At 46.1% G+C, this 23,616-nt stretch overlaps 1 pseudogene; it reads left to right on the plus strand.

Annotated features, from left to right (window-relative positions):
- LOC114080605 (transmembrane protein 132B pseudogene) overlaps positions 1-23,252 on the plus strand; it is a 34,389-nt pseudogene extending 11,137 nt beyond the window's left edge.
- The last annotated feature ends 364 nt before the right edge of the window (positions 23,253-23,616 follow it).

The raw sequence follows: 23,616 nt of genomic DNA on the forward strand, positions 1-23,616 counted from the left end.
CTGGAAGGAGATGCATTCAGTGAGCAACACCAAGTGCACGGGGAAGTGGGCAGATGCACGGGCAAGTGGGCTTCCTCTGCCCATACCTCTCCCTTCTAGCTTGTCATTGTTTTCAAACACTGATTTCAAAATTGCTATTCACTGTTGACAAGGAGCTATTGATTGCACCTTTAAAATCAATGACAAACAAGTGGTTTGTAGAATTGGTCAGTGATGGTATTTACCTCTTCAGGATCACTGTAAGAATGATGAGAGGAATCTAAATATATCCAGCAGACCTCGAAGCAGATCCACAGTGTCTTCAGAGCGGCAAAGCTGTGGGCACATGGAGCATTCAGATCTGTTCTGGGTACACAGCATCGTAGGTATTATAGAAAATGTCATTCTCTATGCTGTCAGCACCTTCATTTTCTTTCCTTAGGGCTGGGATGGGAGGACGAGGGGGATGCATACTGATTTGGAAAGTGGTGTGGGGGCATGCTTGGCCCCTGGGTCAACGCAGATGTGTTGGACATCTACCTGTTCCACAGAGCCGGGAGAGCAGACCATAGGGTGTTTGTGCCCTTTCACACAGGGGCCACACTGCCCAGGGTGTGACAGCTGCTCTGGCCCTTGCTCTTCCCCATAGAAACAGGCACTGGCAGGCACAGCTGCACCCAGTCCTTTGGAACCTTTTCCATCACTCTAGGTCTGGAGCAGTCTTTCTGAGTGCCTGTGATAATGACAGTAGCTAAAATTGAGCATGTTCCCTATGTGCTAGCCGAGCTGAACACCCTGGGTACCATGTGGCCCCTCAGGATCCAGAGCACACCTGAGGAGGGGCACTATTGTGATCCCCATTTCCAAGATGAGGAAATTGAGACACAGGGACATAAAAAGCACACTTTCCAGGGCTAGACTTGCAGCGGGCAGCACATGGACGCTGGCCTACGGTGCTCAAGCTGTGCCAGCCCAGCTCCTCCCCAGGGGTTCCACATCTCAAACTCCACTGCACCTGGGAGTCATCATGAGACCTAGAGAAGTATAAGATACAGAGTGCAACATGGGAGAGAACACCCCAGGGGAAGCTGTGCTGTCCCAGGCAGAGGGGACTAGTGGGATGGGCATGTTGCACCTCTCTGCCCCCCATTCCTCCTCCTGTGACTAGGCACAAGCACTGGGCATGGTGGCTGCCACCACTTCACTACAGAGCATCCCCAGGCTAGTGGCAAGCTGCTGTCCCGGCCCCCTGGCACAGAACCAAGGCCCTCACTGGCCTTCCTCCACGCTGCTATGCTGGTGGGAGGAAGAGGAGGCTGCTACACTTCCTGGTTTAATGCACCCAATCAAGTCCCTGACACACAGGCTGAGCCTCGACTCCACCAGCCAGTCTGGCCCCAAGGCTATGTGCTTCACCTCCCTTCTGACCTTCTGCTGAAATGTCAGATGTGAATCCAGGGCCCAGGAGTCACTGGGGACCAGAAATGCACATGTGTTCTAGTGAAGCTCACAGGCACATGTTTTTAAATGTTTAAAATGATAACAAATATGCTCTATTTAGAATTGAAAATTCTGCAAATGTCATGTAGGGAAAGACTGGATGCTAGGAGCCTAATTTGGGGGACATTTGGCAAGGACAAAGTGAGATGGTTAACTCTCTACAGTTCCCTGGTTTGGACTGTGTCTGGAGGGGGGAGAGGAGATTGCTGGAATCTGGTGGGGAATCCTGAGGTGGAGATGTTTATATTCTGTGATTGGCCTTCCTTTATTTTGTTTTTGTTCGTTTGTGGGTCTGTGCTTTTAAGTCTGAGCCAAAAACAGTGCTACATTCTACTCTATTGTAAGCTTAGCCAAGCAGTTGGTCATTTCCAAAACAAATGTTCTGGAGCCATTTTGAAAAGTGTTAAGCAATAAACAAACCCAGGCTGATTGTGCTGAGTGGGGTGCATGTGAGGATCAGAAGGCTCTGCAGACGAGGTGAGGGTATGTGGAGCAGGGAACCGGGAGCACCTCCTGATCACCCAGACAGAGAAGCCCCTTGCGGCCATCCCAGGTCACAGGGGGACACCATCCAGGGGCTGTCGCTGGCCGTGTGCTGTGAGCTCAGGGACTCCACACACAGATGATCTTTAAATGCAAGGTGGGGCACAGCCCATGTGGCCCCTGCATCAGCGACCCTCTCCCCACCAACCCCGAGATTGCTAGGCTGCTGCCGTGCACCTTTCTGTTCTTTTCAGGACATGGGTGTTTCAAACAGGGTCAACTCTCAAGGGAAAGGCTACTTGACTCTCTGAAGATCATGGCCACTGGGGGAGTTGGCTCTGCTCTCAGATCAGGCTGTGGCCCAGGAAATGGTCTGCACATCACCTCATGGCTCTGCCCCTTCCCAAAACTAGGCTGACTCAGCAAGCCCTCTGAAGAGCTGGGGCCAGGTGACCTTGCCCAGAGGGGACGATTGACAGCAGAGACTCTCCCAGATAGGGTGCTGCTGCTCCAAGCTGCCTGGAAAGGGGGCCCTGGCCCTTCATCTTGAACAGCAGAAGCCTCCTGTGAGGCCCTCCTGATGAGGAGAGTGCCCACCCTGTGTTCACAGCCATGCCCCCAGACCCCCGGGCTGTTTCCATAAGTGATGTGCACGTCCGCTTTCTTGTTAGTTTTCTTTAACTTTTTAACTTAACAACAACCTTTAACTTAATTCCATAATTGCAAAATCCCTGGAACAATCAGAATCAGACTCCTTAGCTTTCTTTTTTTTTTTAAAGAGAGAGAGAGAGAGAGAGAGAGAGAGAGAGAGAGAGAGAGAGAGAGAGTTAGTATTTATTTTTTAGTTTTCGGCGGACACAACATCTTTGTTTTTATGTGGTGCTGAGGATCGAACCCGGGCTGCACGCAATGCCAGGTGGGTGCGCTACCACTTGAGCCACATCCCCAGCCCCTTAGCTTTCTTAATATGTTAAAATAGACAGCTTATTGAAATGGTATCTGTGTCCTCACTTGACATTAATTTGAATATTAACACATTTCTGTCTTGCCTTAAGAGCATCTGGTGCTTCTTGATTCTGGCTGACCCGGTTCATGTGTGGGAATTCATTAGCATGCAGTCCACAGTTCTTTCAGGTTCTCAGCGCTATTTGAATCGTGATACTTTGTGTTTCTGCCTATTTTTTTTAACACACTGGTTGGTCTTTTCCTTGTGTAGCAGAGAACTCAGAAGTGAGCTCTTCCAGTGCAGAGTGGAGTCCTCAGAAACAGCTCTCCTCCTTCAACATTTAAAAAAGCCCCTTGGGCTCCATCTAGTCATTCACCTTAGAAGAAAATACACCCAGTTCTATGTTTCTGTACATCTCAGCTGCTCTGTGCAGCAGTCAAGTTTATGTCTGCTTCCTTCTCAAAGACTTCAAGGTAGGCTTGAAGTCTTTGAGAAGACTTGAAGGTTTTCATAGAAGAGATCTAAGAGGGGTTAATTTCTACCTATAGTCTAAAGTTAGGGCTGATGACTTAGGAAGGTGACTGCTATTTAAGCTATAGTATTAAGGCGAGATTGCAATAAATCACCAAGTCGATCTTAAAGCAGGAGATGGAATCTTTTTCCACTAGCTGATGGTCTGGATCCACCAGCTGGTGGGCCAAGGGGCAGGCTGCAAGTCTGCACCCTTTGACCCCCTCCTGGGATTTGAGTACACCTATTTTAGCCCAAACACACATTAATCATAAGTGGCTGTTGCTATGATTCAAAACCATAAACAAACGTCATGAGATCTACAATCACAAACAAAAAAGTGACTGGGCCAAAATGTCCTAGTGAGTACAAGTTAAAGAATGGTTACTAACATTTAGACAATCAATCTTTAGACAAGGTACCTTGCCCAGGAAAAATGGGATCCAAAGAGAACACTTTTACATTGTATAAGAATTGCCACGTTTGTTGTCAAACCTGCTGAGCTAAGCCATTGTGGATGGGCACAGAGGCAGGCCTTCCCATGGGAGAAGCACTTCTTACCTGATGTGGAGTCTCAGGGTAAGATGGGTAAGAAGGAGTCTGTTTGGTCATTGCCCATACAGCCTGGCCCATAACAATAGGTTGTCTTGTACAGAAAAATATGATCTTTCACAATCAATACTAAAGAATAATTTTACTTGGAAACCCCAATTGAGCATGACATGTTTCTTGGTTGTTGTGACTTAGACTTTGTCATGGGACAAAGGTGAACTAACTCACCAGCTTCCTGGAGTCTCCATGCAGTTGCCATATCACTGCAGGCCTTCCACAAATGGAAGGGCACGAAAACGAACCAGGTTCTGAAAGGTCTGAGCCAGACAGTGCGAGGCCCTCTGCAGAGGCGCAGAGACCTGGCCACCAGTGGTTAACTAGTTGTTCTTGGCCCCATGGGAACTTACCTCACCTGAGGTGTCCCCTAAAGCTTCTGTGTTAATGTCAGAAGTGACATTAGTGAGTAACAGAAGTGAGCAGTGGAATCCTCATCACAGGTTGAGGAGAAGTTTCTACACACTGGGCTTACTATGCTGGGACTTCCTTTCAAAAAAAACAATTTACCTGCAGCCCTGCCCATCCTAAGTCAATAGGATACACTAAATTCCTCAGCAAAAACATATTATCTGCAGAAGAAAGCAGGCCTGATGGGAGCTTTGTCAATGCCTCTCATCCCATTGACTCAGGAGGCTGAGGCAGGAGGATCACAAGTTCAAAACCAGCCTCAGCAACTTAGTGAGGCCTAATTAACCTCAGTGAGACCCTGTCTCAATATAAAAAATAAAAAGGGCTGGGTCTGAGGCTCAGTGGAACAATTTTAGACTTGTTACTCAGAACAGTAGGTTCAGTCCCAGGTGCCAAAAAAAAAAAAAAAAAAATATTCCTAAAAGAAATTGAGGCCTGAAAAGCTCCTCCCTGCCATTAAGAGGAATGTAAGTTGCCCCAAGGGGGTTAATATTTTGTGAACTTTACATAGAGCAGATTCCAGAATTTAGGCAGATATAATCATTAGAACCAGTCAGTGTGGGTCACAGTGACCCAGAGTTGCCTGGATCCTCAGCCTGTCAAATCCCCCCTTGCGGTACCCCATGTGCAGTAGGGATTTGAAAGTCTGAGACAGTCCTGTTGTCAGTCAGAAGTCAAGAGGTGGACCTGAGCAGGACTCTCCAGAAACTTCCCTGGGCCCCAATAAACTTGAAGAAGAGGTTTCCCTTTCATCTCCAAGAGGACACACCATCTTCCTTGAGACTGTCCCTTTTCCTCTCCCACCTAATACTAAGGCCCGCACCTCTGAGCACCACAGCTAAGCTTTCCCAGTGTGCTCAGCAGAACTGGGGTCAGGACAGCCTCAGCAGTCGTGGCTTTATGTTGGGCCCTTGCTCTGTAACAAAATGATCTGTCTTGGAGAACTTTGGCCTCATTGGTCCGTCCTTGTCTGAGTGGACTGACTGGGTGGCATCTGAGGGCAGGTGAGTGTGGCTGAGGAAGTGGATCATGGGGACTGCTCTGGAACCATGGAGTAAGACAGATGGCCCTCCCCATGCAGTGAGCACCCTCAGTCCTTCCTGGTTGGCTACAATAGAAAGGTGAAAGGAGTTCACACTTACTTTCTCTGACTGCTTTGGCTCTGACATCACCTCTTGCCCTTGGACTTGGGCTGATGCCGTTGGCACTTCTCCTTCTCAGGCCTTTACCCTGCACTAGAATTTATACCACCAGCTTCCCAGGTCTCCTGTTAAAGATTCTCCATAGTCACCACATGAGTAAATTCTTCATTATCTATCTATCTATATAAATGTATATAAATATATATAATATATATGTATATATGTGTGTATAGGTATGTGTCTATAATTGTTGATATACAGGCTGTCCCCAACTTACGATGGCTCAATATTTCAACTTTATGATGGTATAAAAGGAATATGCATTCAGTAGGAGCTGTACTTCAGGTTGTGAATTTTGGTGTTTCCCAGGCTGGCAGTAGTATCTCAGTGCTGGGCAGCTGCGTAGAGCTCCGCACAATCATGAGAGTCCACATCAGTCTCCATGGAGCATCATGTTACCAGCTATGGAGATCCCTAGGTCAGATGTAGCAAGCACATCTCAACTTAGGTTATTTATGGGTCCATATTTTGTGGATGTAATCACATTATAATTTGAAGGGCATCTTTATTTATCTATTTATTTATCTGTAATACACCTGATTTCCATAATAGTCCTCCCTCAGTGTCCATAGGGAATTGGTTCCTAGACCTCCACAGACACCCAAATCTATAAATTCTCCCATCCTTATATCAGACATTATTGTGTTTGCACATAACCCGTGAGCAACCTCCCACATACTTTAAATCATTTCTACATTACTTACACTACCTACAAGATGCAGAAACTATATAAATCCTTGTTATGCTATATGTTAGGGGATGAGGACAAGAAGGGAAAAAAACTATGTTCAGTATGGAAATGGCTTTTTATTGGTTTGGTTGATTTATTTGCTTTTGCTTTTCTAAAAAAAAAAAAAAAAAAAAAAAAAAAACTACTTTGGATCCACTAGTTGTTCACATCCACAGACAGGAACCTGAATAGCTGAGGTCCAAGTGTGCTTCACAGTCTCCTGTGGAGCCTGGGAGATGCCTTACTTCAGAAGTCAACAGATCTTGCCTCCTCCCCTGTGCGCTGCATAAAAATGGGGTTTTCTTCTCAGCAGTCAGCCTGGTGCTCAGAGGGAAACCCCATGGTCCATGGACCATCAGGTTCTGAGCATGTGAACACTCTGCTGAAGGACCGCAGATTGCAGACCCAGGGGCCAGTGTCAATGGAGAGGATCTAATTAACGAGCCGCCTTGTCAACAGTTTAATGTCCACATTGGTGGCACAGTATACCATGATGACCTGAGCATTGGGTGGGGTCCTATTCTTCTTTGACCTCTCTGGACCCATCCTGGGCTCCTCCAAGAGTATGCGGTGCTCATCAGCGTCCTTCAGAAGGTCTGCTCTTCAAAAGTGCAGCGACTGTGCCTCTCCCAGGGAAGGTTCTAGAGGCTGAGTGTCCCTGCATGGCACGCATAAGGAGAGGCTGCACGCAGTGGAGACTTGCACATTACTCAGGGAGGAAGTGTCAATGATGCCCATGTCAATGGCAGTAATGGGAAAAGTGCATCTTTTGTGTGGCCCAGGATTGTAATCCTTTGGGGTGACAGAGAAAGACATTTTTAAGAATCCACAATTTGGAAAAAAAAGATTCAACAGTCTGGGATGTTGAACCTAATGTAGTAAAATCAGAAGGAGAGAATGTAAAGTTGAGGAAGCAGGTCCAAATAGAATGCCTTTGCAGTGTGAGAAGGCGGAAGATGAGGCTGAGCTGCTGCAGGTGAGCGTGTATGGAACTGAGCAACTGAGGAGTGCATGGCATCTGACGGTCCCTGTTGATGGGCTTTACCAGACGCACACTTGTCTTGGGACTTCAGTGAATAGAGGTGATTTCACATTAAGGTAGGTAGGTATGTAGATAGGGGATGGCTGTCTCTGTACAGAGCAATGTGTATGGGGCATTGGGAGCTATTATGGAGTATCTATGGCTTTTTCCTAACCCAGCTATAATCTAACTCATGATTTCAATAGACTAGTATTTATTGAGCATTTATTATGTGCCAGGCACTATTATAACCATACTGACTGAATTAAACCATCTAACAAGCTATTAAAGAACCTAATACTACTTATCACACTGTTTATAGTTGAAGGAACAGAGCTAGCAAGAGGCTAAGTAACTTACCAACATCACACAGCCTGCTTTGCTGGCTCCAGAGCCAACATTCTTGACCTCTAGGTATTAATGAAGTGCCACTCAGTGCGACCTTATAGAGCACAGGCCTTGTTCTTATGAAATAGGAACCCAGTGTCTGGTTCCAAAGAAGCTCACAACAAAATGCTTGTCTTTCCCTAGCTGGGCATTCAGAAGCAGGTGATTGATGGCTTCCTTGTCATTACAGGAAGAAGGAGCAGGAGCCTGACTTCCATAGTGTGATGACAATGTGATATACGATCATGGACTTTCTGACCAAGAGGAGGGCTCATGTGTTCATATATTAGCAATTGTATTGTTTATCAGCAAATCATGGCATTCAGAGTCTCAAAAGCCTATCATCCCTCATTCTAATGGAGTGAGAGAAGCCCACTCCTGCTCACCTTGGCGATGGTGTCTGCCAGTTTATTTCTGCAGTAACTCACTTTCTCAGCCTTCACCATCAGCTGGACAAGGCACTAATGAGGTGCTCAAGGGCCCATAATGAGCATCAGCGTCTTCAGGCCATCCAGCCCCAGGAAAGCTACTTGTTTCCAGCTCCGTCTGTGACAGGTGAGGGGAGGCAGGTGTCTTCTGATGGATGTGCTGTCAGAGGACATCTGAAGTTGCCTGCTGTGGGCTGGAAGGAGACTTCATGTGGCCTTTGGGAAAGCATCACTGGCTTTGAGATAGCAGTGGATTTCCTTAGTTAACCTGTAGCGGCTTTAAGAAAGAGACTTGGTACCAAGTTGTTTTTTAAGACTTGAATTTATAGAGAAGATCTGCTAGAGAGCCAGAGCCGAGCCAGTGTTGGAATCCAACTCCACCTGACTCCCAAATCTTCCAAGATGAATGGCACCATCCACTGGCACCCGTATGCTCACAGATGGATCCTGTAGGGGTTGGGAACACATGCCTTCACCTACCTGCCATTTTTAGGATAAGGAGAGATCAGCAGAATAATCAATGAGCACACCTATCTGGGTGAGAGCACCAGAGCCTGGCAGAGTCCACCACCGCCCGTGGGCTAGAACTGCGTGGGAAGAGGCAGATCTCAGAGAGGGAAGCCTGAGCACTGCCATTTTGGCTGGAAGAGTGTCCTCCACACAGGTCGTCAGTGCATGTTTTCTAATAATGTTCAGGTCACTCGACAGATGCTTTGGAGGGTATTGATGTGAGAAAGAGAGAGAACCCAGGCTCCCCAGAAGGTCCAGGTGTCTCTCTGAATTGCTATCGTATCATTGTGTTGATTGTTATTGTTAAATAACTAGAAGGTAATTTAAGAATTTCCTTCAAGTGAAGCAGACAAATACCATTCCTGTATGGTACAAATAAAAAGAGAAATGAGTGAGAAGGTAGACCTCATTCTGTACAATTTCCTGGCTGTATCACAGGAGACTTGCACTCACACCCTGCTCTGGTACTAGATTTTAATAAACTGAGCAGGAGTGGGGTGGCCAGGAGTGATGGAGAGGAGGAGGGGCCTTCAGCTGGACTTCTGTCATGCCAGAAAATGAGTCTTTGTTCTGGAAACTTGCTCACAGTTGGAAAAGGACTTTTCCTCCCATCCACCTATGTGCTGCTACTATGCAAATATGCACACACACAAGGGGCTCCTGCTTCTTAGGCCACACCCAGGAGACAAGCCCTGAGCAGTCCTCTGTCCCCAGCTCTCAGGCATCGCAGAAAACTTGACTGCACTCTGCCTCTTGGATGTGAACTTCAGCCCATAAATTCACAAGCTGCTATGACTGGAAGACTTCCTTGGCCCTGGACTGAAATAAACCCTTCAGACAGTGGTGTGATGGACCCATAATTTAAAATCTCCTGAGCACAATATGATTATAGGGAGACCTGATGTTGTAGGTCAAGGTCCTGTCTCAGGCCTTGCTATCTGGGTATCTCAGGCCCCTGATAGCCTTTCCTGGTAGATCCTGTATCTGTACCGATAACCTCTCTTCAGATGCCTGGATAAACTTCTTGGCAAGCGTCACTAAGCTTAGTACACCTCCAGCTGCCACCAGCCCTGAGGCCAGGGGTGCTGTCTGCTCCCATCTGCAACCTGGAGAAGTGCTCTCCCCGTCTTGCCCTAGCTGCCTACCTGGCCCCCTTCCAGTGTCGTTAGCAAGTATCTTGATTGACTTTCTTTTCTCACAGACTGCAAAAGTTTCCGTGGGGGGAAATGTCATGACTTGAACCCATGGTAACTCAAATCATGTTCTGGGTCATGGTTACTCCCACTTGGCTCAGAATAAACTATTTTCTTACTTCCTTTCAGGCAGATCATTCTACTTTGACATTTCCTTATGGCAAGAACCCTGTTCAGTATTTCCCCTTGTATCTCACTTGACCCTTCAAATCCATCCATCTGTGGGTCAGACTCTAACATCATTCACATTTCCCAGGCAGAGAGATGACTGGGCCAAGTAATTCTGGATAGTCCCAGAGGTCGTGGGTCTGAAAGTTAGTCACATTGGCCTCATATTAAGTTGTCTGCAGCCCGCTCCTTCCCTGGGCTGTTTGCAGAACATATTTCCTCATCTTTCCTTGCTTTGGTAGCAGCCCAGATTTCCTGGCTCATCAGGCCTTTCCCCACCCTAGAGCAGCACAGCCGGGGGCTTCTTGCTCCTGCCAATGCCCTCTGCTTGTCCATCTTCCCCCCCTTTAGCCCACCTGAAAGACAGCTGTGACTGCACTGAGCCCACCTGAAAAAGGCAGAATCAGTGTCTGCTGATGAGGAACCTTGGTTTAGTCTGCAGTCTCAACTCCCCAGGGCCTGGAAACAGCATTCACATCTCCTAGAGATTAGGACAGGAGGTAAAAACCTCTGAGTGGGGGCCAGAGGGCATTATTCTGCATGTCACAAGGAGATGACATAAAGAAGTCTCTGGAATTCCAGGGGCAAGCAGAGTGAAAGAAGGATCAGATTCTGCTAAAGTTGGAAAAAGTGCACAAATGCCCCTGGGCTTCCAGCCTAACCGCTGGCCACCTGCAGGGTGCCCACCAGTTGCATCCCAAAGCCCACGAGTACTACAGATGCACACCACAAAGAGCAGGCCCGGCTCTGTCAAATGTCAGCTATGACTGAGTCTTGAGCCAGGCCAAAGTGAGTTTCCTGCGTACTCCCTAAATACATGTTGCTCTCACCTTTGTAAAAACAAGCACCCTTTTGAAGAGAATAGTCTCCTAACAGAATCCACGAACACCCAGGCACTGTTCTGAGGGGCTGGCCTGCCACGTTGCTGCTCCATGGCCACCTGAAGTGTGCCCTTCAGGTGTCTGCTCTGCAGCTTCCTTCAATGCCCGGGTGCCATTTTGTGCCAGTGCGATGGTTAAGAGAGGTTTGATATTTCTGTAGAAGAGGCCAGTAGCACCTTACAACAGTGTGTAAAAGGAGTCCAGGGATATCTGAACCAGCACAGCCCTGGCCCCTACCCAGTGATGAGGAGAAAAGTTGCTTTATTCAAATCACTTTGTAAATTTTCCCCTAGTGCTGTGAATGGACCTTGCATCCTGGCATCTGAGCAGCCTGATGAGGGCCTCATGTCCTACTATGACATTGCACCCACTGGCTTGCTCATCCACCTGGACATCCAGTGCTGGGCCATAGCCTGGTGACTTGAATGCTCACTGATCAACTGAGTGTACAGAGTTTGTTGTCCTTTATGCAGTCCTGTGAAGCTAGTGGAATGAGCACTATTGGTATCTTAAGAGGACTTTGTGGCTGAGTGGGTGACTGTGCAGGCCCCAGAGTTAGTGACCAGGCCTGGAACCAGGGCCCCCGTGCTGAATGCAGAGGCTGAGGGGGCTTCAGGAGTTGACTCTGGAGCCACGTGGCTGAGTACAGACCTCCCAGTACACGCATCATCTGTGTTGAGTCGTTCATCCTTGGTGTTCATCAGTGTCCTTGTCTGTCACCTGAGGGTGGTGATGTCACCTGCCCCCTCTGTGTGAGGATTAATGAGCTAACATATATAGACACAGAGAACCATGCAACAACCCAGTCAATCATTGGGCAAGGGAATGGTCTTTGGACTAATGGGTGGAATCCCAATACTCTCAATTAAATAGCACCAAGTCTGCTTCTCTGATTGATGTTTCCTGTTCTGTCCCTACTGAACAGACACTTCTCAGAAGAAGATATACAAGTGATCAACAAATATATGAAAAAGTGTTCAACATCTCTAGTAATTAGAGAAATGCAAATGAAGACTACTCTAAGATTTCATCTCATCCCAGTCAAAAGGGCACTTATCAAGAATACAAGCAATAAGTATTGGCAAGGATGTGGGGAAATGGGTACACTCTTCATTGCTGGTGGCACTGCAAATTGGTGCAACTACTTTGGAAAGCAGTATGAAGATTCCTCAGAAAACTTGGAATGAAACCACCATTTGACCCAGTTAACCCACTTGTGCATTTATACTTAAAATCAGTACACTATAGTGACATAGCCACACCAATGTTTATAGCAACCTAGATGCCCATCAATAGATGAATGGACAAAGAAACTGTCTTTGGAATGGAATATTACTCAGCATTAAAAGAGAATGAAATCATGGCATTTTCAGGTAAATGGATGGAGTTGGAGAATATCATGCTCAGCAAAGTAAGCCAATCTTAAAAAACCAAAGGCCAAATATTTACTCTGATAATTGGATACTGATCTATGATGGGGGGGGGGGGCATGGGAGGAATGGAGGAACATAGGATTGGGCAAAGGGGAGGGTGAAGGAGGGGTTGGGGGTAGGAAAGATGGTGGAATGAGATGGACATCATTACCCTATGTGCATGTATAATTGTACGAATGGTGCATTTCTATACCATGTACAACCAGAGAAGTGATATGTTGCACTCTATTTGTGTACAATGAATTGTAATGCATTTTGCTGTCATGTACAACTAAGTAGAACAAATAAAAATCACCATCATCATCGTAACAATAATAATAAAATGAAATCTAAAAAAAAAGATTGAGCAACAGTGGTATAATAAGTGCTCTGTAAACATGGGCACTTGCTCTTTGCCGGCAGCTTCTCCCCTGTCTGATGGCTTTTTCAGAGTGATTAGACTTGGTAAAGTGAGGTTTGCCTGTCTAGCCTCATGTCATCCCCCTCTCTAGCCACATTCCTCATTGGGAACAAACCTTCCCACTGTCCTTGTGGGGATGGGTCCAGTCTGGCCAGTTAGCACTTCAAGTCTCTGACCAAAGTGATCAAGTAAAAAACTGGGAGGCAAACCAGGTCTTACAATCCAAAGACTTTGCAAAGACTTTGCTAAAATTCTAAGGCAATGGATTTCTGGCTTGACATGTTCTGATTCAGAGACTGCCAAGGAACCACCAGGGGAGACAGGACTCCATGGAGAGTCTAACAAATGTAAAGCAGAGACCAAGAAGGAGGGGCTGTGGGAACCTGAGCACGTTGTTCATAGCCAGGATTAGAGGATGCATTCAGCTCAGGGTTGAAGCCAATCACATCTAATCTAATTCTGATTCTAATCCCAGAATGGTCTTCCTGCTTACTGTCCTTAACATAAATAGATCTCCAGTAGAACCCAGCCCAAGTGGTCATTCACAAGGAATGAGAGCTGAGGTCTATTTGTTGGCCCAGATCACTGAGGAATCATTACCTTAGAAGGAAGCCGGGCATGGGTGCAGATGACCGACAGTCAGCCACCAGAAGAGGAAAGGAACAGCCATGGCCACATGGACTTGGTAAGGAAAGAAGCTGCCCCCGGTGCCACATTAGAGGACTCCTGTGTGTAAGGATGTTCCCAGAACATAAGACCTTCATGGAGGACACCAGGAAGAGAAAGGGATACACAAAATAGTAGTGAAACCACAAAGTTTCCACAATAGGCTAAAAAGTCTCTCCAGAAATATAATGTTTAGCATGAGGACTATAATTAATGACATTGTATTCCATACTAGAAACGTGCTGAGAGATAATATTTTAGTATTCTAGATATATTAAGGAAAGAAAGACAACCAGGTGAGGTGACAGATCTGTTAATTTGCTTGACTGCATAGTCACTGTGTACATGTGCATCAAAAGATCATGTGATCCAACTTACATATACACAACACAAATAAGAACAAATGGAGAATTAGTCATACCTGGCCATCAGGAAATTAGACAATCTCTAACTAGGAGTGATAAGAGTCTAAATTATTACTATAAAGAAAGAAATAGTGCCAAAACACTTAAAATGCTACAACTAGAAAATTACTGTTTGTGAAATTCTTTTGAGAAGTATCAGTTTGGATCAAGTTTGATTGTTTCAATTTTAATAATTATTGTAAGACTAGGGGGATATATAAGGGAGTAAAGTAATTCCCAATATAGTCTCAGGCAGTAGGCTGATGGTCACATGGAGATCTTGGGGACTTAAAGGGGAGGAACTGTGTTTTTGATGGAGGTTAATCTTACAAAGATGTCCTGGGCAAGGGAACGGTCTTTGGACTAATAGGTGGAATCCCAATACTCTCAATTAAATAGCACCGTGTCTGCTTCTCTGATTGATGTTTCCTGTTCTGTCCTTACAGAGGCTTTTGTTTTTAGCTCCTGCTTATCTGTTTCTATCAGCACTTCATAGAATACTCTGTGCATATAATGGTCCTGAACATTAGGCCTGCGTTACACTACTGTTAGTTAAATTCTACCTGCACACAATCATCAGGGTTAGGGTGATTTATTACTGGTGTAAATCTAGATTTCTCATATGGGATATTGAGAGTATGGAACAATTATAATTCTCCATAACACTGGTGAGTGTTGTGGGTTTTACTTCCCATATTGTTCAAGACAAGAATTTTATTCCCAGAAGTTGCAAATAACCTTCTCCACAGTGGAATGCACTCAAAGTCAAATAAGAGAACGCATTCCATGGACTTATTTCTTGATACTTTGGGTCCTTGGGCACCAAGCCTGCCTCCAGGAGCCATTGGAGACTGGCTCTGCTTTCAATTGCTGAGTCTTTCTGGAAGTATTCACTAGAGTGTAAATTTGGAAATTCAGTGTCTTGGCTGCAGCCAACATTACCAGGCTTCCACCAGGTGTTTTTGACTTGGTCCTTCTCTTCCATAGAAGTCTGGAAAGCAATCCTTGCAGATTTCCTTTTTCCTGTAATTAATTTCCTACGCAAATCCCGAATACCTAAGCTTGTTCCAGTATGTGTGCCCATGGTTCAGTGAATCCAGAGGTGGAGAAAGCTGCCTAGCTCCATATGTCCAGCTTTAACCAGACAAAGAGGTCTTAATCCTTTCTGGGCCATAATTTGATGCATTAGCATTTCCTGGATCCTGTCCTAAGCCTACATGTGTTGGTGCTATTTTTTAATCTCCAAAAGTCAGGCATAAAATGTTTGAAATAAAAGAGCTCATGAAATGTGATCCATATCTGGCCAAGATGGAATAACAGGAACCAAAATTTACATCCCAAAGGAAACAACTTAAAAATGGACCAAGTACATAAAACAATGGTTTTTAGACATTGCTGTAGGCAGGGCCCTGTGCTGATCACTAGACCAGGGAAAGCACATTAATTGGGCTCTCTGACCCTCATCCTGGTGCACTTCCTGGAGAACGTTTCAGGGCCCAGCACAGGTAGGGAATCCCAGCAGAGCCTCGCATTTCCCAGAGCTGAGAATAGAGAAGTGGAAGTTCAAAAAGAGCTCCCTGCTCTGAGAAAGGCAGAATTAATACTGTTAACAGGGCCACGTTACCAAAAGTGATCCACAGATTTAAAGCAAGATACCAATGGCATTCTTCACAGAACTAGAAGAAACAGTCCTGCAATTCATATGCGAGAATAAAAAACCCAGAAGAGCCAAAGCAGTCTTGAGCACTAGAGGCTCCCAATACCCGACTTCACACTCACCACAGAGCCTTAGTAACCATCAACACAGTGCAGTCTAAAACCAGCCGTGCAGACCAATGGAATACACCAGAAGACACAGAAACAAACCCTCACTGATAGTCGTCTGGTGCTTTATGAGGATTATTAAAATAAAAATGATCACACTTCATCTGAGCTGATACTTCTCAAAACTACTTTTCAGTTAGAATGACAGTCATCAAGAATACCAATTTTAATAAACATCCGCAGGATTTGAGGAAAAAAGGAACACCAACACATTGTTGGTGGGACTGTAAATTACTATAACCATTTTGAGGACATTCCTCAAAAGACTAGGAATGGAACCACCATATGATCCCGCTGTCCAACTCCTCAATAAGAATGCAGAAGAGTTAGAGTCAGCACACTGTGTTGGGACATGGATACACGTGTTTACAGCAGCACAGTTCACCATGGCTGACCTGTGGACCAGGCTGGGGGCCTAACAACAGACAAATGGATAAAGAAAACATGGTGTATATAGACGATGGAATTCTACTCAGCCACCAAGAAGAAGGAAATGTGTCTTTTGCTGGTAAATGGATAGAACCCAAAGCATTACACTAAGTGAAACAACAGTCTCGGACAGTCAAGGATTGTACGTTTTCTCTCATGTAGATGGGAGGGCGAAGAAAAGAGGAAAGAAGGGGGATCTTATGAACATGGGAAGCAACAGAGCAGAGGCAGGTGACCATGAGGAGGGGGCGAGGGAAAGACGAGGTACCTGGTACCACAGGCCAGTCACTCTGTGTGCGCACATGAAGATGTACCGGTGACTTCCACCATGGTCTGTAAGTCGAGTGCAGCAAGGCCCATAACAGGGAAGGGACTGGGGTCTGAGAGGTCAAGGCACCAGAGTCCACAGGCCGAGTGGAGGTGTCTGCTCTTCTGTCCTGGTCCACCCCACCAGAAAGACCTTCAGAATCAACCAAGGGATCAAGAATGGCCTTGTTGAACTGAAACCCTGGGAGGAGCTTGTGGCTGGCTCCAACTCAAGTCAGTCCTAAATTCCTGAAAAACTGTTCCACGTGGAGTCCCTGTGCAAATACCACCTGCCCTTGGAGGCTGGATGTGGAGATGGAACATAGGGTTCTCCACGTACCTCCACCATCTGGAGGCCGGGTAGGCTCTACACGGCCTGTTTGATACTATATTTTATATTCTTCCCAACCTCACTTCTTGCCCACCAAAACCTGGATTTGCCTTCTCACAAGGAAGGAAGTCCCCATGATCCAGTCTGCAGATGTGAACTTAGCACCCAGTTAGCAAATGGGACTCAAGGGAGACTCAGGGAGGCTCAGGGAAGTGTTTTCTGGTTGAAAGTGTGAGCCTTGGCCATGAGTCTGCCTCTGGGGTCTGAGAGGACAAGGCACCAGGACAAGGCTATGCACCAGAGCTCTGTGGCCATGTCTTGCAGCCAGAGGCAACATGTTCAAAAAGATAGCAGAAGTTCTCAGGATGACAAAATGCAGAGATAGGAAGTGACATCCCTGAAGTGTGGAACCAATCAGGAGCCTCCTCTCTTCTCACTGTGTGAGAAAATCTGTGGCCATCACTGTGCCTTCCATAGTCAGAGGAAAGGACAAAGCCTGGGGGTCAGAGCAGCTTCTCAGTGGAGAGCCAACAGAAACCGTGAAGATCCTTGTGGCCAGGTGTGGATTGCTGGATACAGGAGAATCCCCGAGTGCCCAGGTACAAGGGAGGTCTGGAGGTACATGGCCTGAGATCCCCTTTGCGTTCCAGGACCAGGTTCTGAATGTGAGACAGGAGAAGCTGAGTTAGGTGACAAGCTTCAGGATCCATGTGGAGACAGCTGGTTGCTGAGCATCAGGCACACCATGCACCTAGAACCTGCACCCTCTCCAATTCCCGGGCTAAGTGCTCTGCCACTAGGAAGGGGCAAGGAGACTGTGCAGGCATGGTCTCCGAAGCTGCAGGGGTATGCAGGCTGCTGTGGCATGTGACCTCCTTGCTGACCTATGAAACTATGATGGCACCCCCACTTGGACAGCAGCTGGCTCATTGCTTTGGAGGTCATTCTAGAAGTGAACCTGCAATCTCTTGCTCCCCAGCATTGTCCTAAAATTTTTAGCACCAGCAACTTACTTTTTATAATGGTATTTCTACAACTAGTTTTTCAGAGAGACTGGTGAGAGCCCCATTGCAAACACTCTGAAGGGGGGGAGGATAAAATAAAGATAAAACTTCTCTAAGCACCATGAAGAGCTAAGTGATCAGTGCCCCACCCCCAACACACACACTTGACTTTAGAAATTGTTGTGGGCTCAAGAAATGGAGTGTTTGAGTCAGCAGATTCCTTAGTGTGTGGGCTTAACCAGAGTGGGGAACAGGGTGGCCTGGGGGCTGAGGTTCTGGTTTTCCAGACAGAATAGAAGTGCAAATGGAGGCATGTGTGTGGCCACCATTGTTCTAGTCTAAGGAACAAAGACTGAATGAGAGGCTAAGGAGCTTATCTCTATAAATAAAGTCCTTAGCTTCTGTTCTTGGAATCTGAGAGTGTCTAGCTGGGCTGATGGCCGCCCTGCCTATCTTGCCTGTTAGGAAGATCAAAACAACCATAATAATAATAGGAGTGGGAGAGAACAGAGCCAGGCTGTGTGAGCAGAGCATCCAATGGGGGCCGTGAGTCAATGTGGAGAGTGCCCATGGGCCTGCTCTAAAGATGTCTGTGACATTGAAGGTGCTGAGTTAGTCAGTAAAGGCTCTCCTTATACACAGCAGCGTTGACTTCAGCAATAACATGAAAGCACAGTGGAAGGAGAGAGGGGGAAGAGAATACACCACCAGGTTGGTGAAGCCCAAACTCCTGAAGCCAGGTAGCTGTGCGACCCGGCCACTTCTCAGGGTCCCTACTGGGGAGTCCTGGCAGAGCATCCTCTCCACCACTGACACTCCAAAGCTCTTGCTTCCAGTGGGTCTCTTTAAATACCAGCAAATAGAACACAGAAGACACCACTTCAACAGCCTTCAGGACTTAGCCTGGCTTCATCCCCCCAAGTATGTGCCAGACCCCCAGAGGATGTGTACCTAGAGATAAGTGAGATCACAGTTCCCCTGAGGCAGCCACTCCCACAAGAAGCCAGCATTCCCTGGATGTTTTGTAGGAGACATTCAAAGGTGACTGCAGGCAGGGGACAGGGAAGGCCTTGATATTTTCCTCAGCCTGCAATGTTCTCAGGGATGTTTTGCATTAATTAGCTCTCTTCACTCTCACAGTGACATCATAAATGACTTTAAACTTGGTCACCGTTTTGCAGGTCTGGGCCCATGGATTCTGTGATGCACCAGGTAAGGAAGGGTTGGGCCTGGAGTGTGCTCAGCTCGCTGGCTCCATGCCCACCCCAAGCAGCCATGTGACCCCCTAGGCAGGCTCCTTGCCCAGGATGAGACAGGCCAGGGCCTGTGGTCCCAGTGCTCCTTGCTGGGTCTGAGCTTTGCCTCCAACCTTGATTCCCAAAACCAATATGGTGTTGGAATGAGGAGGATCTGGTGTCTACTGCCCCTTCTTGGAGGACCAGGAAGCCCCGCACAGAGGTCCCTTTTGCCCTCCTGTCCACAACCAGCATTTGCCTCACTTCTCTGGGGAGCCATGATGGTCACCGAGAGGTGTCCAGTGAGACTTTGAGTGAAGGCTCAAAGTTTGCATTGGGGCTCTCACCAGTCTCTCTGAAATACTAGCTGTGGAAATACCATTATAAAAAGTAAGTTGCTGGTGCTAAAAAATTTTCTGCAGTAGGAGGAAAAGCCATGACGACTCTGTGTCCTGGGTTTTACTGGAGCCTCTTAAGTTAGGAGGATCCTGATTTTGAGAAGAAGCCATAGTACTTGATGTGCAGCCGCAGGAATGAGAAGATATAGTGGCAATCAACTGCCCATGGAATGCGGACTATGGCATCCAGACACATTCCCAAAGTTCCTTGGACTCAAGGGAAATGAGTGCCCTTCAGGAATGTCATGATGGCTCAGGTGACTGAAGGTGCAGACTGAAAGATTGGGGAGTGGAAGCTTCTCCGAGGCCATTTGGTGTATGGGTAGCACAGGCAGGAGCCCTGACCTCTCCAAGCAGTCATTGTCTGTGAGATGAAAACAATGATCTGCACTTTTCTATCTCACAAGATGATGCTGAGAAAAAATAAATGAACATCATCAATGTGACCTCTTTTAGTAGAAAAAGCTAAGCTGAAAAATGAATGAAAGCTGTTTTCCTATGAATATAAGCCTCCACTTTCTGTGTTACTAATTGAAGACAGGGAAACCGTGAGGATTTTATTTTCTAAACTTGGAATTGAATTCTTGAATTGTATTGGACATGGGCAGTGGTTAAGAACATTTTTAAAAAATGGAAAAAATTATTTCTTGCTGAAAATATGAAATTACCAGATCTTCTATCTTTCCGCATGCACCTGTAGTAAGTATTTTCTAGCTAATACTGATGGAATTATATTTTGGAAATTGATCAACAGAACTATAAATTCTCACTGTAAAGTGTTAGTCTATTGAGTTGTTTTCTAATGTCTGTTTAATACATGCAGCTTTAATGCAATATGTCCTCTAGAACTAAATTGCAAATAGAAGGTAAATTGGACGAATTGATAGTTTTAGGCCATAAAACCCCCTTTCCTGCTGTGTTTTCCTGGGGCCCTCAGATCTTTCATAGGGACTGCCCACCTCTGTGCAAGAACGTGGAGGCCATACTTGGAGGGTTATGGGGTAGAGGGAATGACGAAGCCGTCTTCTCAACAGCTTTCCTATCTTTGCACCGCTCTCTGAGCACAGATTAATTTTTTAATGTCATGATTCTTTACTCTGAATATCCAGCACCAAGATCTGCATCATTTTTGAAATAATCTTTATTGCTAAATCAACCAAAATCTCTTTTAAAGCATACACACAGTTACTACTCTTTAAAATCAATTTATTTGGGGCTGGGGATGTGGCTCAAGTGGTAGCGTGCTTACCTGGCATGCGTGCGGCCCGGGTTCGATCCTCAGCACCACATACAAAGATGTTGTGTCCCCCGAGAACTAAAAAATAAATGTTAATAAATTCTCTCTCTCTCTCTCTCTCTCTCTTAAAATAAATAGATAAAATCAATTTATTCTTTGAGTAAAAGGAAAAATGATGTAAGTTGTTCTTTTTAGGAATGCTTTATTTGGAAGGTGAAATCAAGCAATTATTGAAAGCTTTAAAAATCATTTCAGCAAACATTTTATTTTGAAAGTGAATTAGGAAATATTTTGGTGTAAACATTAATTACAGTGTTTTAAGTGATTGTGATAAAATTGCAATTAAAAATAAAACATGCTTGTAATTTAGAGGTTCATTTTTCTTACACCTATTTCACCTTTGTTGCTTTTTACTTCATGGCACCTTAATGAGCAGAGACAAGAGTTCTTGGTGTCACTTTAGAATATCCTACATCTGTCTAGCTCCATCTTCTCCTAAAAGGCAGTGAATTTCCAGTGTGGCTGGTCCACAGCAAATGCCAGGCATAGACTGCTTCTCCCTTCTCACTCTCTTCTCGAGTCTCCACCAGAGATAAGAGAATGGTTCCATGGGAGGTTCTTCAAGTTCCTAAAGAGATGAGGTTCCCAGAGACCTCTAAGACCCTGGCTAATGGATAGAGCCTGTCCCTCTCAGTCTTCATGTCCCAAAGGTCATCAGCAGAGGGCATGTGCAGTGGAGATGGCACCCCAATATGTCTCCCTGCCTCTTCCCCAGTCTGCTCCCAATGCATGGGGAACACTTCTTCTCAGACACTCTTTAAATGTCCATCACAGGTCCCTGTGCCATTTGCTCGGCAGCCAAGTTCATCTATGCAATTGACTGTCTACCGTAGACCATGACAGAGAATTGTATTTTTCCATTTTTATGAAAGCAGGCAGCTTTTGACACTTAGAAATTCCATTTCAGCTACTGTAAGTAGGCACCAAATTGCTGTCTACTTACTGTAATTATGGACAATTCTAAAACTTTCACACATTTTCAGAGTTTTAGTGAGTCACTTTAAGAAGATATCAGGGGCATTGTGTCTCTCTAGTGGGATGGGATTATAATGCATTTTCCCCCAAGTACCTTCAGCCAGCACTGTGTGGCTTTAGCTGCATTGAATTTCTAAAGTATCATCATAGTTCAAATGATATCTTGGTTGATGGCTGATTAGTTGCCCTTGGAAATGACTTGGATGCATGGCCTAATTTTTCAAAAAGCTTTAAGAAGGGTCACAGCAAAATTCAGTTGTAGGACATGAAATAAACTAATGTGTATTTTCCTGCCCTTTTAAAACTATATTGTTTGTTCATCATGTTGCTGGGATGTAGATCATTATTAATGACAGTCCAGTGTATCTCAAGTATGGATTAAGGTTACAGAGCACTGAGGCTCATTTTTTCTAATTATATACACTTAAAGAATGTTTTGGAATTAACATTTCTGTGATAAAAATTTGCAAATGTGAAGAAGAGTTATCACAACAAATATTTTGATTTTTTTTCTTGGAGTTTTGTTCAATTCAGTAAGTAACACTTAGACATTTATGATCCCAAGGATTTTTCCATAACTGTCTCATCATTGGATGAAATGGTGGTGTCTGTCCAGCCAAACCTGCAGTCCCAGTGGCCAGTTGTGGTTGCAGAGGGCGAAGCACAAGGGCCCCTGATCAAGTTGGAGATGATGATCAGCGAGCCTTGCCAGAAGACCAAGAGGAAGAGTGTTCTTGCTGTGGGTAAAGGAAGCATCAAGGTCAGGTTTGCATAGGGCATCGAGGAGGAGCACCGAGGAGGCAGCAATGACATCAAGGGCATGAACCAGGAATATAAAGATCACCTAAGCAACTCCATAGAGCGGGAAGGGAGCCAGGAGCCAGCGGTCCAGGAGTGGCTCCAGCATGGCAGCCCCGCTGGCCCAGAGGACAGGACCAACAGGAGCACAGCCCTGTCGCTACCTGGGGAGGGGAAGGACAGGAAGCTGCTCAAGAGTGGTGGTGCAGATGCCTTCACCAACTTCCCCACCCAGGGGAAGTTTCCAGAATCCAGTAACCCTAGTGACCTTACAGTGGCCTCGAGGGGCTTGAGGGACTTGGAGATCGGCATGCACGCCCTGCTCTGCGTCTTCTGCCTGGCCATTCTGGTCTTCCTGATCACTGCGTGGTGTTTGCCTGGAAGTACAGACAAAAGGCTTGCGGTGAGCGAGCAGGGCAACATCCCCCACTCCCATGACTGGGTCTGGCTTGGGAACGAGGTGGAGCTTTTGGAGAACCCAGTGGACATCACACTCCCGCACTCCCATGATAGACAGGGGGCTGCAGTTTGAGGAGAGGAACTTCCTGCTGAGTGGAGGCTCCCAGAAGCCCTTCCACAGTCAGCTGCTCAGACCTTCTGACTATGTCTATGAGAAAGAGATGAAAACCGAACCTGTAAACTCTTCTGGCCCAAAGAGGAAGAGGGTCAAGTTTACTTCCTACACCACCATCCTCCCCGAGGATGGGGGCCCGTACACCAACTCCATCCTGTTTGACAGTGATGAAAGCATCAAGTGGGTCTGCCAGGACATGGGGCTGGGGGACTCACAGACATGAAATACTGTGTTATATTTGAATTCACTGATGTGCCTTCTGTTTTTCAAACAGCTGGAGCCGTGAGCTTGTTCAGCAACAGAGGGTGATTTAATAAGGATTTATTTGTTGAAACCTGGTGTGGGGGTGCAGGGGGTAGCGTCCTCTTTAAAGCACATGAAAGTGGCCTGAAGAGTTAGTGCAGCTTGTGTGTAAGCCAGGATGAACACCTGGCATGGCCCCTGTAGTACTGCTGCAGCACTGGGTCAGCAGACAAGCACCACCTGGTACTCACTCATTACCAGTGTGCCAAGTTCTCCACCAAGGACTTTACCCGCCATCTCAGGGCAAACAGATATTTACAACTGGGAGGAGTTTGATGGTTAAT

Source organism: Marmota flaviventris, chromosome 1, assembly GCF_047511675.1.
Source record: "Marmota flaviventris isolate mMarFla1 chromosome 1, mMarFla1.hap1, whole genome shotgun sequence".
NCBI lineage: Eukaryota > Metazoa > Chordata > Mammalia > Rodentia > Sciuridae > Marmota > Marmota flaviventris.